The sequence below is a fragment of the Vidua macroura genome, chromosome 7, assembly GCF_024509145.1.
Source record: "Vidua macroura isolate BioBank_ID:100142 chromosome 7, ASM2450914v1, whole genome shotgun sequence".
Lineage (NCBI taxonomy): Eukaryota > Metazoa > Chordata > Aves > Passeriformes > Viduidae > Vidua > Vidua macroura.
The window spans coordinates 38,355,909-38,370,324 of record NC_071577.1 but is presented as its reverse complement, the minus strand read 5'-3'; positions in this window follow the sequence as shown (position 1 = coordinate 38,370,324).

Genomic DNA, 14,416 nt, shown 5'->3' with positions numbered 1-14,416 from the left:
AGAGGAGTTTTGTGGGGAGGTGCTTTGATCCCTGGGGGAGCACGGGGGAGGAACCCCCCAGTGCCCTGGGATGCTGGGGGGCCCTGCCAGCTCCAGAGCTCTGGGATGGGGCAGCTGGAGAGACCTTTGGAGTGGCCACTCACAATCCCACAGTCAGTACTTGCTAGGGATAAAGGGATCCCTGAGTTTGCAGGGATTCTTTCAGCACTCTTGGGTCGGTCCTGCCCTGCTCATCCCCGCTGCTGTTCAGCCTCCGGACGGGGCACAAACATTCCATCCCACATCCAGGGATCCACTGGCTTTGATCCAAAACCAGCTGCAAACCTCCATAAACACTCGTTTCATGGCAGCCAGCACTCCTCAGCAGCACTCCTTCCCCCCTGAGAGCCTCCTGGTCATCCACAGCACCCCTGGGGATCCCACTGGACTGGGATCGATGGGATTTAGGGACTGGTCTGTACTGGTGGGACGTGCCAGCCATTTCCAAGCCCAAATTGCAGTATGAAAAGGTTGCATTTAAAACTTTTAATTGCTTCACTTCTAAATATAAATAATTTCAAACCTGCTATGATGATAGAAATTCTGTAAAGAGGGCAAACAGATCTGGAAATTCAGTGTGACTTTTCCTTAAATTGGTAGGAGTATGAGTGTCTTTTGCTGTTTGTAGGCCTTTTGGCCTCTTCAATATTGCCAATTAGAAACTGATAATTTCCTTGTTAATATTTTCAATATTAACAACAGGTTATTGCTAAATTGTAAATATTAATTAGAATTTCTTCCATTGTGCATTAACGTTAATTGATATTTTGTGGCTCTCATTATTTGTTTAAAATATTGGTTATTCTGGCACAGGCCTCAGTCCATGATCTAATGATTATCTGATTATCATCCTTTCAAAGCATTAAGAAAATGTTTAATATTTGATTTTTGCCTCCTTTTTTTTTTTTTTTTTTTTTTTTTTTTTTTTTTTTTTTTTTTTGTTTCTTTTTGTAAAGCAGCTGAAGTGTAGTTTGGAAGCGGATCTGTTAAAGTTGTTCATCTCTGATTTAAGAACCTAAAGAAATATTTGCAAAAATAACAACTCCCAAATGAAGCCCCCTTGTTCCCCAGATCAGCTTCCAGGGAAATAAAGAAGTGCAAACACAGCTTGCCATTCCACGAAGGGATTTTTTTGTATTCCTGGGTCTCAGCTCTTCCCTGAAGCAACAGAAACGGGGGAAAGGATCCTGAAGCTTCTTGACATTTGTAAATTTGCTCTTATTCATCTTCCTATCTCAGATTTCTCAGCTGGATGACAAATGTGTGCCATCCATGGAGTTCTGTTTTTTAGATGTCTCCATTTATTGGATGCTCCGGGGTGTTTGGATTCAATTGGAACTTACAGCTTGTCTATGTTTTATTTGCATAATAAGACTCTGAATGACAGAGCAGCTCCAGCCAGACGTGTTGGCTCCAAACGCTGCAATTGAAGCTGGGAGTATTTTGCAAGAGTGAAAAAAGAATGAGACTGAGAGAGAGAGAGAGAGAATCTGATCACGTGTGAAAAAGTTACAGGAGGGAAACACCATTCTGAGACAGAAATTTATTGGGATGATGCTTTCCAGGCCAGGTTGGATGGGGCTTGGAGCAAGCTGGGAGGGTGGGAGGTGTCCCTTCCTTGTAGGTCCATTCCCACTCAGAATAATCCATTATTTAATAACTCCATGATTCTATGAAGTGCCTCACCTTTAGAAAGAGAAACAGGTAAAAGGAGAGCCAGAGCTCCACATCCCAACCCCATTCCATATTTCCATGCTCTGTGCAGTCCTGTAGCACAGCCCCACCCATCTCATCTCCCCTCCTGCCTGCCCCAGCTCTCCAAAAGCAGCAGGGGAGGGCCCTTCCCTAAAGAAAAGCACTCAGGCATCATGCACTCACCCATATATGCACAAATACAATATAAAACATAATATATAGCATTTCACTCAGGTAGGTGTGGTTTCAACTTACATGCACAGCCTGTGTGCAACTCCTGTGTGGGGAATATTTTTCAATGTATTTTCATTTTTCCCCTCAGGAACCAGTCTGTGGCAACTCAGTGATGAGCCTTTGGAATGCTGGATGTTTGCCCACGATGTTCCAGGGATCCTGCATGGAATGGGTGGTTAAAATGATGTTTTGTGTCCTTCCAAACTCAGTTCCTGAGATTCCCTCGGAGAAGCAGCTCCAGCTTGTGTGAGCTGGATTGCAGAGACAAACCCCTACGTTTAAGTTGCAGCATTAGTTGTTCCAGCTTGTGCAGTTCCCATTTTTTTTTCCAGGCTGTGCTGGCTGGAATCACCTCCAAGTGGGCATGAGCTGGAATTTGAGATCCCTGGGTTGGAAATGCAGGAAATGTGGCATCGATTTCCCCTTTCCCATATATTTTTGAATGCATATCTATAAACAAGAACTTGGCAAACACTCTGTGCAGACATGGAGAGCACTGAGCTTTGAAGCATCTTTGATATTCCAAGAGGTAATCCAAAGCCAATCAGATTTACTGAGTTTCTAAAATGTTGCTCTCAATCCTCCTCAGGTGAGTTCTGCACTTGTGCCATGCTGATAATGAAGCCCTTTGTATAAAAACAAGACATCAGTGGAATAAAAGATTTTCCTTTATGTTCTCCAATCGTGGAGGTTATTGATTGTAACCATGGCTGTGTCAGGCAGTGCATTTTTAGATGATTACTTCATACCTCAGGTGATGTGATGCACCATAAAGATGATGGATGGTGATTTGCACTTCCAGGACTTCCAAGCGAAGCCTGAATAATCCCCGTGGGGTTTTTTTCACCCTTACAGCGATACCAAAACTGTTGGCCTTCTCCTGAAACAACAGAATCTGCCCAGCTATCCCTTAAGTGCTGCCTTACCCAATTCCTAATAATGACATTTATTTCCCATGGATTAAATTCCCTCTGGTGTAGCTCCTCCAGGCAGAGCAGTGTGTGAGCAGACATTATGAAGTTAGTAAACACTATAAAGTGTGAAAGCATTTGCTGCAGGAGCTGTAGTCTAAACATTCCAGGAGAAAGCAGGATTCTAGCTCTAGTCTTGGCTTTGCCTCTGAATATGATTGTAACCTTGGGCAAAGCTCTTCAGTTTGCCTCTCCTTAGTTGATTTAATTTGTGTAGCAGGATAATGCGACTTAGCAAGTCTCATCCTTTCTTTTTCTTTTTTTTTTTTTTTTCTGGGATGGTGGTGAGGAGAGGATGGAGGGGATGGGGAGAAGCTGGCTGGAGGATGGAGGGGGGAATGGAGCAAGGCAGGAGGAGGGATCCATACATCCCTGCTGGATTGACTCTGGAAAAGTGAGGCTGAATCTTCACTAAGCTGTGCTGTTCAACCCAAGTTTGAGGTTTGCTTGAAGAGGAAAATACATGTAACACCAGAGAGGTGCTGCCATGGACTGAGGCACAGCTGCTTGGAAACCTTGAGGGAAACAATATCCTCAGGATGAGAGGAAATGGCCTCAGGTTGTGCCAGGGGAGGTTTAGGTTGGACACTGGGAACAATTTCTTCTCTGGAAGGGTGGTCAGGCACGGCACAGCTGCCCAGGGAAGAGGGGGGGTGTCCATCCCTGGAGCTGCTCAAAAACCATGAACGTGTGTCACAGGGGACAGGGGTCAGTGGTGGCCCTGGCAGTGCTGGGGGATGCTGGGGCTCACTGATTTAGAGAGCTTTTCCAACCTAAACCATTCCATGGTTCTCTGATCATAAACTGCCAGGGTTATGCTGAGCTCCACCCCAGCACTTTCACCCCCTCTGCCTGGCATCACTTTTTATTTCTTTTACATTAACACTAAACTATACTCTCCAAGAAATCCGGTGAACTCTGACTTTAGGACTGGTCTGCCTCTCTGCTTCCCACCTGGCTCTTTTTCTCTCTGTTTTCTTGTCCCCACTGGGAGATTCACAGACATTAAAGGAATTAAAGGCTTATTTCATTTCCCAATCCATCTTCTGGCAGAAGCTGCCCCGTTCCCCACTGTGCAGGTATGAGGGCTCCTGCCCAGTCATGTTTTAAAGAGTGGGGATTAACTGCCTGCTTGGGAGTGTGTTTGAAGCTGAAACCTTTCACTCTCAGGAAGTTGTTCTTCAAATTCAACCTGAATTATCTTTCTTAATTTAATCACACCACTCCCAGCTATGCCCAGTGAGCTGCACTAAATCTTTCCTTTCCATTCTTTCTGTTTACATCCTTCACATGTGTGTTGACAGATATATTGCCCATAGGTATTGCTTGGCTTCACTATGTGTATTTAATTGAAATGCTTCTAATTATTCCTCCCAAATCCACCTCTGTGGCCCCTGCTTTGTTTTTCTTTTATTTTCCTGTGCCTGGTTTGCAGCAGCTTGTTGGTTAAAACGATTTGCAAAACTTGATGCCCAAGTTTTGGGAAAACTGGAGCAAGGGAAGGAAGCCACATCAACACGAACAAATCATTGATTTTCTAAATTCTTGCAGAGCTTTGGTGTCTGTGTGAGATTAATTATCCTACTTGTGTTCTCCTAATCTTCTGGCTTGTCTGTGGGTTGTCACTGGGAGTGTTTATGGGCTAAAACTGAAGGCTCCCACTGAAAGATTTCAAAGTGGGTTGGAATCTCTCTCCTAACACATTCTGAACCTCTGCCATCCTCCAGCATTAGCCACAGCACCAGCCTGTACATGTTCAGCTCCGTTTTGATCTAATATTCCTTTTTCCTCTTTGCCTAGAGGGAGATCTAGAAAGGTTTCCCTGCTGCAGCCTAAAGCCAATTTAGCAGCAGATTTCTTTCACTGGCACTGTTCAGGCACTCTGCACCTTCCATTGGCTTTACCCATGGATAGCAGAGGGAAGATGGAGAGCTGGGATCAAGGCATTGTGGAACTCAGCACAGCTTCTCCTGCAGCTCCAGCACATCTCAAAGTCCCAGAGGCAGGAAATTAGAAATGAGTGTTAGGCAGGATGGAAAAAATATTACCATTACTGGTGGGGAAATAAAAATTAGGGACCAAATGCTCTGCAAGCTCATCCAGTTTGTGTTTATGCTTTGATGCCTTTGGTTGTACATGGATGGCTGGGATGGTTTGAAAGTCCAGATTCTGGCCAGGAAAATGAGGGGACAGTTCTGTTCCATCAGTGTTGCCCTGATTTTTAAAAGTGTTTTCTTTTATAGTTCTTTTGAATGTTTTAAAGTTCTCATAAAACTTCTTTAACCTTCTGATAATGTTTACATATTTCTACTGGAGTTTTCACGTGCTGTTCATGTAAACAATGATTGTTTTGCATTCTTCTTTGTGGGAGGAAAGAATTGATGGATGTTGGTTTGACCAGTGTGGTTGGAGAGGTGGCGATTTCATCCTCCAATCCACTGTCACTTTTGGAATTCTGTATATTGAGAGGTCAGAAATAAAACTGGCTCTTTTTCTCCCTTGAAATCACCAAGCTTCTGAGTACTCATTTCGTGTCCAAAAGTGACACATCAGATGGTTGTGTTCCCTACAGACTGGCATCCAAAGCTCCCAACACTCTGTAAAACCCACCCAGGCTGGTTGTCACCTCTGGTTGTTTAGGACAGGACCTGGCCCGAATCCCAAAACACCACCAGTGCAATTCCCTCCCCTCTGCTCTGTCCATAAATGGATCCTACTGGAGACAGAGCCACGGGACAGGAGACTGAGGCTTGGGCTGGATGAAGGCAATTCTCACACAATCCCAGAATGTTTGGGTTGGAAGGGACATTAACAATTATCCAGTGCCACCCCTGCCATGGCAGGGACACCTCCCACTGTCCCAGGCTGCTCCAAGCCCCATCCAACCTGGCCTTGGACATTCCAGGGATCCAGAGGCAGCCACAGCTTCTCTGGGAATTCCAGCCCAGCCCCTCCCCACCCTCCCAGCCAGGAATTCCTTCCCAATATCCCATCCATCCCTGCCTTCTGGCAGTGGGAACCCCTTCCCCCACGTCCTTTCACTACAAGACCTCCCTATATTACACAGAACAAAATATTATTGACTGGAATTGCAATTTCACTGGGAAAAATATATTTACTGTTGAATAAAGTAATTAAATTAAATGAATGCCTAAGGAAATACTTAAATCCTCAGATTTTTGTCTAATTTCAATTTCAGAACATTAAAAGCCTCAAGCAAACTCAAAAAAAATCATCAGAAATCTCCTATACTTGCCCTCCATGGCAACTTAGGAGTCAAGTTGAAAATTTGTGATTTCTTTTTTTTTTTCTTTATTTTTTTTTCCTGTTCTGAATGAATTTCCCAACTTCCCAACTTCCAGAGCATATGCTCCCAGGCTGGCACTCGAGGCCTCGCTGTCCTTCCCTTGTGCTCTGCAGCTGCTGGGATGGTGCTGGAGCTCCAGGGGTTAAAGGAACTGAACTTGTCAAGATGTTTTTGTGTTCTCTGGAGGAGTTGTTTGTTGTGTCGTGGCTGCTGCAGGGTATCAGTCACTTTGAAGGAGAGGATGCCCAGGCAGCCCCACAGCCAGCCAGTGACTGGCACTGTCAGTAAATCATTGTGTCAAGGCTTGGCTCTGCAGCAGAGCAGAGGGAATCCTGGGGTTGCTTGGAAGGAACTGGAGCGTTTGGGATTTAGCAGCCCGCAATGGAATGGTCAATTAGGGCTCGTTAATAGCACTCGGTGGCAGCTCGGACAGGAGGAATCCCACCTGCCTGGCTTCACAGGGCAGCAGAGCCTCTCTCAGCTTTAAGTGGAACAGTGGTGCCCTTGGTGCTCTGGGATGTTTTTGGTCCAAAGTGGGGCAGGGAAATATTTTTCCATGTACTTAGGAAGGATGAGAGATTTGGGATTGTTCAGCCTGGAGAACAGAAGGCTCTGGGGAGAGACAGTGCCTAAAGGACTTGGGATGGAGGGACAGGACACAGGGAATGGCTTCCCACTGCCAGAGGGCAGGGATGGATGGGGGATTGGGAATTAGGAATTCCTGGCTGTGAAGGTGGGCAGGCCCTGGCACAGGGTGCCCAGAGCAGCTGGGGCTACCCTGGATCCCTGGAAGTGTCCAAGACCAGGCTGGACAGGGCTTGGAGCAGCCTGGGACAGTGGAAGGTGTCCCTGCCCATGGCAGGGGTGACACTGGACAATCATTCCAACCCAATGCAGTCTGGGATTCTGTGATTAAAGTTCTGCCTGCGTAGGCTCTGAAATTCCACATCCCAAAGGAATCAGGGAAGATCTCTAAAAATATTGGATGCTTTACCCTCATGTACATCAAGGTTTAACTTTTTAGCTCTTCTCAGGCAAGTCTGTAGTAAAGTATGAACATGTGGGTTACCACTTGACTTTCAGATGAGAGCAAAGAGCTTTTCGATTCTAGGCATAAAATCTAAAATTTAAAATCTAAAATTCAGTAGATACAGAAGTGTAACATTTTTTAAAGATAAAGCAAATTTAAAGAGCCAAATACCTCTGTTAATTTGCAGATAACGTGGTCTGTAAGGAACCTGAACGGCATTAAGGGGCCAGGCCCTACTTTAAAGACAAAAAGCCTGGAATTTGTTAGGGATGGAGGAGGAAAGTAATGGAGTTGGACTTTGATGATCCTTGTGGGTCCCTTCTAATGAGGATATTGCATGATTCCATAGGTTAAAGGTGTGAGGAGTGGCTCAGGCCACCCCTATTTCCATCACCCTCGAGACTGAGCCCACAGATCCCCTTTTCTTCGCAGATAACTCAAAATGTGCTGTTTTCCTTTCTGCTGCCTGCTACCCCATGAGCTCTGCTCCCCAAAACCTGAAAAATCCCCAAACCTAAACCCAAAACTACAAAACAATCTGCGGGGAGAATCCAGCAGGGAAATTTCTGCCCGTGGGAGAAGCCTCACAAGACACCTGGAAAGCCGCTTTTGTTTCCCCTGGACGTTTTCTTATCTGAGCCGTTCCTCAATCCCACTTTTCTTTCATCTTCTGCTGTTCACCTCAGGTTCCTCCCACCCTCTCTGCTCCTTCCTTGGAGCCTTTCCTTGCCATTGATTTGCAGAGCAGTGCCAAGGCGCTTTGGCAGGGGAAGGGATGCAGATGCCTCCGAGATGCCGCCGGAAGGCTGCGGAGACGGGAGTGGGGAGGATCCTCGTGCCTGCCTTGGGTAACCCCAGCTCAGTAATTGAGGTGCCACTCATATCCCAGCTAATTGTGCTCCAGCTCAAAGGCAGAGCCTCCCCTGACGCCTCCTTTAAATAATCTGGATGCATATCCAGCAAGCCCTGTGTGTTTCATCTCCTCTCTTTCCTTGTGCCTATTTGTTTATTTATCCTCAGGCTCCCAGCTCCCTGCAGTAAAAGCCAGCTACTTCCTGCATGGCAGGTAATATGGAAATGGGGGCTGCTTTTCCTTTCAAATTAATTCTGTGTTATTTTCATTTGATTTTTCGAAAATAGAAGCAGAAGATTCCTATCGGTGCCTAGGAAAATCATGGAGTAACTCCAGAGCAGTTTAAAGGTGCAAATAGGGGATTTTTGGGGTCAGCAGCCTGAGTTTGACCTTCTAAGCAGGGACCTTTAGGTGCTGGAAGTGACCAGGGGATTTCTGACAGGCTGAGGTGTTCTATTCCCAGAATAAGATCCTTGGGAATCCAGGGAAGCGCCGCCCGTTGTTTGCCTGGGTTGTGTCCTGGTGTTTCTGCTGCGCTGTCCCACGTGCCACGTCCCAGTGCTGCCCAGTGTGACCCCACAGGGCACTTGGTGGCAAGGAATGCTTTTCCCTAAGCTAATGGGAGGGTATTTGGGGAGCCAAAATCACAGAGCAGGTCGTTTCCCATCCTGCTTGGGCCTGGCAGAAGGAGCTCCTCTGCCTTTCTTAGTTTTTACAGCATAACTTGATTGCTCTGGTTTAGTTACCTGAATGACAAATTTTAGTTGAGGCATGAAATAATTTCTGCTGATTCTCCAATTCTCCTTCCCATCCCAGAAAATCCATCTTGGGGCTTTCTGCTGTTCATTCTGCTAATCCATTTGTCATTGCTTAGAAATTCCTGGTACTGTAAGGATTGCTCCTTTTAAGGAGGTGAAATATATTTGTCTTTCTCATAAGCTGAGACACAAATCAGAAAATCAGAGATTCAGAGAATCCCAGACTGGCTGGGTCAGAGGGGACCTTAAAGCTCATCTTGTGTCCACCCCCTGCCGTGGGTAGGGACACCTGGGGTGTCCAGGGGTCTGGGTCAAGATGGGTCAGTGGAATTTTTCCCCATCAGATGATGTCTTTACTGTGCACTGAACACCATTTAGAGACACCTGAGTTGCACTAACAGGCAGGGCTTGGCTGAGATGTGTTGGAGCAGGTCAGGTCAGCCCCGTGGGCTGCCCAGGCTAAAGGAATGTGACTCCTGCAGCTTGTCCCCTCAGGAAGGAAAGGTCCTGGTTTCTTCTCCTCTTCCTCCCTTCACCTTCCCTGCTCCAGCCCTTGTCAGATCCTTCTCTTGTGGTTTTAACCTGGCAGAGAACTCTTTTCTTCTGAGCTCTCCACTGCCTCGTGCTGACCTGGTTCATGGGAGACGTCCAGGAGGCTGCAGGGAAGTGAGGGAAGGGGAGGACTGGGAGCTCTGTGCCTCAGCAGCACAAATCTGCTGGATCAGCTTCGCTGCTGCAGCCCAGCAGGACTGCCCAGCTGAGGAAGGAGCAATTCCTGCTTGCTGCTTCTGGGACCTGAGCTTGTGGCCAAACATTTCACTGCCTTCTGATGGAGAGAGTGATTTGAACAGGTCAGTGGTGGGGGTCTGTGACACCCAGGAAATACCCCAACCTTGTCTTCCAGGGACACAGAATTTTAAACCAAAGCACCACAGGAGCAGTTAGAAATTCATATTCTGTCGCCTGATTATTTTGTTTGAATCTGCATTGTTGCGAAGTTTGACAACACGCGCGGGGTCTCTGCACACCAAAACACAACATTCATCTGTTGGCAGCTCCAACATCCATCTGACAGCTCTACCCACAATTATCAAATCCTTTATTTGTTGTCTTGTTGTAGCACTTCTGATGATTATTTTTATCCTTTTGTCTGCCAGTATCAATAAAAACAACAGCTGAGGTTCACACGCCGTGACGCGAGTGCGGGAGCTGGGGGCTGGCTCTGCCGCGGTGCTCAGTGGAGTGATCAGCACCAGCAGTGGCACGGGCTCTGTGTGTTAAAGCCCTGCTCCATAATTGAGAAGAAGAGGCAGAAATTCCAGAAATGCAGATTGACAAGTGCCTTGGCTCCCGAGTCCTCAAGGATTGTCACATGGCTGCAATCCTTCACTTGTCTCCTGGTACACGCGATGTTTTGACGTTGTTTTTTTTTTTTTTTTCATTTCTGTACCTTTAGTAAAAAGCTTTGCGACCACAGGAACTGAAAAAAAAATGCAGATCCCACTCCATGGACTGGATCAGTGGGTGGCAAGACATCTTTCTTTACTAATAGTCTTTCTCTACCAATGTTTGCCAAGCTCCTTCTTTATGCAACATTTAGGACACAAAAATAAGTATTTACGCAGATCGAGGAATTTCCCTTTGAGGGATGCAAAGGTGCCAAATATTTTCAGGAGATGAAATAAGCTGGGAGAATAAGTAACTGGAAAAATCACAGCACTGTGGCAATCGATTGGTAAATAAAACCCTGGGAACTGGTGGAATGATGGTGTTGGGATTACAAGGAATTTCAGGCTGGGATGGCTGCAGTGACCATTCCATTGGGCTGAGTGTGGGTCATTACTGCAATTAATCGTCCTTAATTGGAGCATCCCTCTGAAGGAGTCCTTGTGCACCTCAGCAGTGGGAGGTGCTGGCAGTTCTCCTCCAGTTCCCTTTGTTCACAGACTTGCAGGAGCATCATTTGCAAAGTTCACATTGACAAATCCCCGTGCTGGGTCCGTAGGGCCTCAATCCGTCACCAAATAACAGCATCAACATTTTTCCTGGGCTATTATCATCACTTCAGCTGCTGCAGCAATATATCCTACACCAATAAATCAAAGGAGGATCATTTCAGATGGCCAGAAACATAAACAGCATTTTAAAAAATGTATCTTTTAGCAATCTCCTTTCTTCTTGCCGTCGGTTAGTTTGATGAGGTAAAAACAGCCTCATTTTCTGGGTTTGTCTTCATTTCCTCATTTACACAAAGCCAATCTGGTATTTCCCAATTTTTTTTACCAGCCACTCAACGAGTCCTGAGTTACCACGTTCATTCTTCACTTTGTCTTTGCCTTTTGCTGCTCCTTTCAGTGAGTGTGGAATGTCGTGGTGGTAGGAAATGGTTGTATTTCCCCAGGCAACAGGTGCTCATCTTTGTGGTTACCACACAAACCTGACAAAGCCTCTCTTACATCCAACAGCTCTCTCAGGAAAATTGGAAATCTTGCTCTCCTTTAGCGAGGAATTCACTTTTTTAAAGGCAAACTTCAGCTGCAACACCTGAATTATGGCATGGTGAGACTTTGCTCCCTGTTCCATTTTGCCATTCCCAGCACGAGCCACGTTTTTATTCTTTCCAACACCAGCCTGTTCCCATTTTCATGAAAGAGCTTTATGTGCCGAGTCCTGCCTTCCCTCCTTTCCAACCCACGTGCATCGTTAAAGGAGCTTTCTTAATTTCCTGTTTTAGGCTTTCCTCAGAGATTTCTTGTTCTGTTTTCCCTTCCCCATAGCACACAAATATTCCTGCTGGCTGGAAAGAGCCTGACTGTTTTTTTTTTTTTTTGCTGCAAGTTGGCAGCTCAGGTGATGACAATTGGCTCTCTCTGCACGTTCCAGCTGCAGCTCTGGTGCCAGATGGCTCCACACACCTGCAGGGAGCTTACATTTCGTGTTCCTGGGTGAAAAATATCCCACTTGATGGTGGGGTTGGACACTCCCATCCCTAATGAGCCACTGGCCTTGGCAAAGCAAAGGCTCAGCTTGGTAGCTGGAGCCCACCTTGCACAAGTTTATCAGAGTGCAAAGAATTTGGGTGGAGAATTCAAGTTTGGAGTCTCAGGGGTGACTTGGGAGGGCAGCAGCCTGCAGAGAACTGACTGAGAACAAAACACTGGCTCTTTAGCTGGCTGAAAATGGTTTCTTTTCCAAGATAAAACAAGTTGGGATTTGGAATTGTTGGCACAATCAGAAAAATCTCTGTGTCATGCAAAATGAAAATTTTTCTTTCAAAAATTTTTTTCCCTTATTTTCTTTATGTAAAAATATATATTTAACAGAACATTCCCATCCAGCTCAGTTATAAAATCACAGAATCCCAGACTGGTTTGGGTTGGAAGGGGACCTTAAAGCCCATCCCATTCCACCCCTGTGCCAGGGTAGGGACACCTCCCACTATCCCAGGTTGCTCCAAGCCCCATCCAGCCTGGCCTGGAACCCTTCCAGGATGGAGCATCATGACCCAACCCATCATGTAGCTGGTAGAAAATATTTCCTCTAATGACAACAATCATGCACAGGCCTGAACTTGCAATATCAGCACGAACAGGAGCTGCACAAGGGCCTAATGAAAGTGGGAAATTGGGAAGTGCTGACAGAAGAGCAGGGAACATGCTCCATATATTCCCATAGTTACCTGGGAAGTCCTGGGAAGAAGTAGGAACCCAAATAATGTTTGAGTTAATGTTGAAGAGAGGAGCACCACAAAAAAAAAAAATTCCAAATTCTGTGTTTTCTGTGCTTTTGCATTCCTGATGTTGGATTTGAGAGCAGACAATGAAGGAAATTTTCTAACCTTTCCTACTGCCTGAATTTTCTCCTAGAAAACAACTGGTTTTCTGATCACCTGCTATACAGCACTCAAACCTCTGACCTATATTCAAATGAAAAGTGTAGAACTGAAAAAAAAATCAGCATTTATTTCACCCCCTGAGTAAACTGGTTTGACAGCTACATAAAATGATTTAGTTTTTTGTAATCCCAAGTATAGCAGGATTAGCCCTTCATCCTGTTGTTTCAGGATGTCTGCATTAATTATTTCTAGTCCTCTTTAATTCAACACTAAACTCACATTTTTCAGTTCAAGGGACTGGCCCGTTCTTAAATCATGTAAATGTTATTCAGAACTAGGTGATACCCACGTGCAGAGCTGCCAAAGCACACTCATTTATTTTTTACCTTCTTAGTCAGCCAGGGAGCAAAACAATCCATGATTTATACAAGGCATTTAATGAATTTCATCCTTTCCCCCGTTGGGGTTTCAATATTGCTGAGACACGGGCACGAGGAGAAAGAAATCCCTAAAAAATGATCCTCCTGCATTCCTGAACCGTTCTGTTTGTGTGTGGATGGGCCAAACTGCTGCTTTTTTGTTCCAGTCCTAAACTGAACAGGGCTGATTAAAGCCCACAGTGCCAAGGAGGGATTTGCTTTCTAGGACAAAACCATCCCTTTGAGGAACGTTCCCTGCTGAGCTGCCCGTCACCTCCCAGCACAGCAGGATCCACGTTTAATCCTCTCTAAACTTCCTGCCGTGCTTGGATTGCTGCGGATGCTGGGCACAAACTTTGTGTAGGTGGGATCTGGTGTGAGGGGCTGGGATTTAGGGGCACAGCTGGAAAGGTCTCACATTCCCAGGGTGGGATTACTGAGTGACCCATGGGCAGGGCAGTGGTTGAATTATGGTTGAATATTCCAATATTTTGAAGGTATCCCAATATGGTTGAAGGGAATATCCTAATTTGTCCAGCATTCCAAAGGTCAATATCCAGAAAGCTGGGACTCTGTGGATAGGGCTGATTTCCCCAAAAAGCCTCACCTAAGCCAAGCTTGTGCTGCTGCATTTCAGAAACTCAAGACTTGCAGTTACCCGTCTCAAATCCTTCCCATTTGCACAGTCTGTGATTCCTCATATTTTACTTCGAGGTGGGAGGGGCAGAACTTTCCTAAATCGAGAGCAGCCTGATGGCTTCAAATCTGTGCAACTGTTCCAGCCTGAGCGTGGATTCTCTTTTGAACTGAGACTGGGGATGAAGTCCTGCAGAGCTGGAAGTTCTCCGTGGGTTTTTGAGTTGACACAAACTCCCCAGCTTTGGTTTCTGTGACCTGTGCATGGTTCTGGTTCCAAACACCAGCCAGCTCTGGAATTCTCTAGGATTTCTCTTTGGAAGGTGACGGAGGAATCCCACGGAGGCACAAACTAAGCAGATGTTAGGACTGCAGAGGTGTACAGCAAATAATAATTAGAGATCATAATATTTATCTCCAGTAATAGCCATCCTCAGGGTACAGCTTGTGCACGTGCTCCTTGCATTTGGAATGTGAGACACGAGCGTTGCAGAGCAAATCCTGCTTTTTGATGGAATTTTAACATCTTTCCATGATCTGTTAATTATTGATGTTGGCCAGATCATTATTTTCTGAGAATCCTCGTTGGAAGGGGCAGCTAGGAGGCAGCTGTGGTGAGCATTGTCCTTAATCCCAAAA